Source organism: Schistocerca piceifrons, chromosome 1 (genome assembly GCF_021461385.2).
Source record: "Schistocerca piceifrons isolate TAMUIC-IGC-003096 chromosome 1, iqSchPice1.1, whole genome shotgun sequence".
In the NCBI taxonomy this organism is placed as follows: domain Eukaryota; kingdom Metazoa; phylum Arthropoda; class Insecta; order Orthoptera; family Acrididae; genus Schistocerca; species Schistocerca piceifrons.
The window spans coordinates 854,976,185-854,980,672 of NC_060138.1; the positions used below are offsets into that span (position 1 = coordinate 854,976,185).

Sequence of the window (4,488 nt, forward strand, 5' to 3'; positions counted from 1 at the left end):
TACTAATTTTTCTTTAGTCTTGCATCCATTATCAACCTCAACGTCAGAATTGCCTCTCTGCTGCCTTTACCTTTCCTATAGCCAAACTGATCGACATCTAACCCATTTCAATTTTCTTTTCCATTCTTCTGTACATTATTCATGTAAGTAGTTAGGATACATGAGCTGTTAAGCTGATTGTGCGACAGTTCTCGCACTTGTCAGCTGTAGCAGTCTTTGGAATAGTGTGGATGATATTTTTCCAAAAATCAGATGGTATGTAGCCAGACTCATACATCCTACACATCAACGTGAATAGTCATTTCGTTGCCACTCTCCCCAATGATATCAGAAATTTTTCTGGAATGTTATCTATCCCTTTTGCCTTATTTGATCTTTAGTCCTCCAAAGCTCTTCCTGATCTCTTCTAAATCGACTCCTGTTATTTTTTCTGTCACATGAGACATATCTTCACCCTCACGAGGCTTGCCAGACTGTAACCGCAAAAGTGTCAACGATATGCTCATACAACTCCTGTAAGCAGACACTACATGAGAGGCGTTGTGCAGCACGGTGTGGTTTACTGTCGAAGCTCCAAGGGTGTAAGTCCCAAGAAGGGTCAACCAAAAAATAATTTTCTTTTACCTACACCTCTTGAAAACTACTATGAAGGTAAAATTGCGGAGATTCGATGTCAGGCGGAGAGATAGCAACAGCTGTTCTTCCCGCACAAGCACACGAAGTAAATGGATATGTTACTAGGCAATAGCTCTTCACCAATCAACCAGTCATCGACAGTGTGTGCTGGAAGACAATTCGAACTATTTGTCGCGAATGCCCTGCCCGCTTTGTTCGACAGTGGATACATAGAGCGACGTGTGGACAACGAAATTAAATACAACCGCTCGCTCATAGAAAGATCCGTACCTAAAAACTGGAAAATTTCTCAAGTCACATCAATACCCAAAAAGGGATGTAGGAGTAATCCGCTGAATTACAGGCCTATATCACTAACGTCGATTTGCAGAAGGGTTTTGGAACATATACTGTATTCGATCATTATGAAGTACTTCGAAGAAAACGATTTACTGACACACAGTCAGCACGGTTTCAGAAAATATCGTTCTTGTGAAACACAACTAGCTCTTTGTACTCATGAAGTAATAAGTGCTATCGACAGAGGATGTCAGATTGATACCATATTTTTAGATTTTCAGAAGGCTTTCGACACCGTTCCTCACAAGCGTCTTCTAACCAAACTACGTGCCTGTGGAATATCGCCTCAGCTGTGCGACTGGATTCGTGATTTCCTGTCAGAAAGGCCACAGTTCGTAGTAATAGACAGAAAGTCATCGAGTAAAACAGAAGTAATATCCGGCGTGTTATAGGCCCTTTATTGTTCCTGATCTGTAGGAGGCAATGTGAGTAGCTCTCTTATATTGTTTGCAGATGATGCTGTCATTTACCATCCTGTAATATGATCAGGTGACCAAAACGAATTGTAAAATGATTCAGATACGATATCTGTATAGTGCGAAAAGTGGCAACTGGCCGTGAATAAAGAAAAGTGTGAAGTTATCCCCATGAGTACTAAAGAAATCCGCTAAATTTTGATCACGCGATAAGTCACACAAATCTGAAAGCTGTAATTTCAACTAGCTACTTAGGGATCACAACTACAAATAACCTAAATTGGAATGATCACATAGATAATGTTGTGGATAGAGCAAACCAAAGACTGCGATTCATTGGCAGAACACTTAGAAGGTGCAACAGATTTACTAAAAAGACTGGTTACACCATGCTTGTCCGCCCTATTCTGGAGTATTGCTGTGCGGTGTGGGATCCGCATCAGGTGGGACTGACGGATGACACCGAAAAAGTACAAAGAAGGGTAGCTCGTTTTGTATTATCGCGAAGTAGGAGAGATAATGCCACAGACATGATGCGTGAATTGGAGTGGCAGTCAGTAAAACAAAGGCGTTTTTCGTTGCGACAGGATCTTCTCATGAAATTTCAACCACCAGTTTTCTCCTCCGATTGCGAAAAAATTCTGTTGGCACCCTCCTACATAGGGAGAAATGATCATCACGATAAAATAAGAGAAATCAGGGCTCGCACAGATAAATTTTATTGCTCGTCTTTCCCGCGAGCCGTTCGAGAGTGGAAAGGTAGAGAGACAGCTTGAAGGTGGTTCACTGAACCCTCTGCCAGGAACTTTATTGTGAACAGCAGTGATCACGCAGATGTAGATGTAGATGTACACGAGTGGGCCATCGGCTCCGAAAGCCCATATTGATTATGTTCCGTGGAATGATTCGCACGCTGATACTTATTGACGGTTCAGCATTGAAATCTGCAGCAATTTTAGGAAAGGTTACACTTCTGTCACGTTGAACGATTCTCTCAGTTGGTCCCGTTCTTGTAGGACTTTTTTCCCGGCCGCAGCGATGTCGGCTAGTTGATGTTTCGCCGGATTCCTGTTATGTTGTCAAAGAGGTGAATGGGGATATAATATGTGTGTGAAACCTAGATGACTGCGCCACACGATACAGAATCGGCAGTACATCAGCTGTAAGTAGGCACAGCATCCAGTTCCACCTTATCGACGGTGACGAGGAGTAGCGCGTCAGAGCGCAGTACAATACGGTAAACGGTCCAGATGTTTCCGAGACTGTTTCCAAACACAAAAATAAAAATAATAAATCTAATTGTTACGACGGTAACGGTAACGTGCCCTGACACCATTCCAGAGCAAACACACATTTACAAACTAATGCACTCATATCTTCACAGTGTGGTAGTATTCATTCAAAGATGAATTTGACCACACCATGTACAAAAACATCTGTGAAGTGTTTACAAACACGTATATGAAAACTTGCCTCTTGAATTAAGTTACATGTGCGAAAACGACGGAGAAATGAATGTTTGCAGGTACTAAAACGATAACACCGCGTTTGTTGCATTATGTGGTAAGTTTATCTTTTTCATTATTCATCTTTTTCACTATTTCTCACGTATTTTCCGCGTTTGACTTACGAAATTCATAACCTAATATCAAACCTTTTCGTGAGAGGAATATGCACCTCTCCTCATTCAAGAGAAAAAATAAAGCATGTATTAAGACCACATTACACCAGATTATGGACCCACAGGGTCCGAAATGCATCGTGTACTTAATAAAGCATTTTTTAATTCATACCTCCAGTGTATTGAATACAGGCACGTTTTAAGCTGCAAAATATGGATAAAATTAAAATGGCTTTTATATTCAAATAATGTCTGCCTAGTAATCAATCTTTGTAAACTTTCATTTTCTTTATTTTTAACTAATTCATATCCCTGTAGTCTCTCATTTGCATTGTCCAGTCTCATTACTGTGACCACCATCACGTGCAATAACCACTCACGGAGGGCAGGTGGCACCACTAGCAGTGGAGGCTTGATATGTGGTCTTGGCTTTGCAGTGAACTTTCGTTTCACACAACAGAGTGCTTGAAATTAATTTCTAAAATCAGCAAATTACTCATTTTTCCAACTGTAAATGTAACCGAACTTTAATGGAATGAAATTTTCACTCTACAGTGGAGTGTGCGCTGATATGAAACTTCCTGGCAGATTAAAACTGTGTGCCGGACCGAGACTTGAACTCGGGACCTTTGCCTTTCGCGGGCAAGTGCTCTACCAACTGAGCTACCCAAGCACGACTCACGCCCCGTCCTCACAGCTTTACTTCTGCCAGAACCTCGTCTCCTACCTTCCAAACTTTACAGAAGCTCACCTGCGAAACTTGCAGAACTAGCACTCCTGAAAGAAAGGATATTGCGGAGACATGGCTTAGCCACAGCCTGGGGGATGTTTCCAGAATGAGATTTTCACTCTGCAGCGGAGTGTGCGCTGATATGAAACTTCCTGGCAGATTAAAACACAGTTTTAATCTGCCAGTTTTAATCTGCTTTAGAGTGAAAATTTCATTCTAGAAACATCCCCCAGGCTGTGGCTAAGCCATGTCTCCGCAATATCCTTTCTTTCAGGAGTGCTAGTTCTGCAAGGTTCGCAGGAGAGCTTCTGTAAAGTTTGGAAGGTAGGAGACGAGGTACTGGCAGAAGTAAAGCTGTGAGGACGGGGCGTGAGTCGTGCTTGGGTAGCTCAGTTGGTAGAGCACTTGCCCGCGGAAGGCAAAGGTCCCGAGTTCGAGTCTCGGTCCGGCACACAGTTTTAATCTGCAAGGAAGTTTCGAACTTTTTGTGCTTTGATTAACTGGCTTATTTTCCTCCTACTGTAATGTCACATATTCTAGGTTTAATTACTACTCAGTATTTCAGAGCTTAGTCACCGGATTTCAAGTACGAATGTACTGGCTCTTAGTTGAAGAAATATCTCTTGAGGCACCCGCAACATCTCGCTAAGAGACCTAAGACACACCGCCATGCCCCATTTCCAGTGTGTAAAAAAACTCTTGAAACCGTCTTCAAGCCTGTGTGACTTGATACAATTAATGTCTTG

The 4,488-nt window shown here is 42.1% G+C and overlaps 1 non-coding gene across 1 annotated transcript; it reads left to right on the forward strand.

The window, feature by feature from the left end:
- Positions 1–4,119: 4,119 nt before the first annotated feature.
- Positions 4,120–4,194, forward strand: Trnap-cgg. Its single transcript has one exon. It is a non-coding gene; the product is annotated as a tRNA-Pro (tRNA).
- The last annotated feature ends 294 nt before the right edge of the window (positions 4,195–4,488 follow it).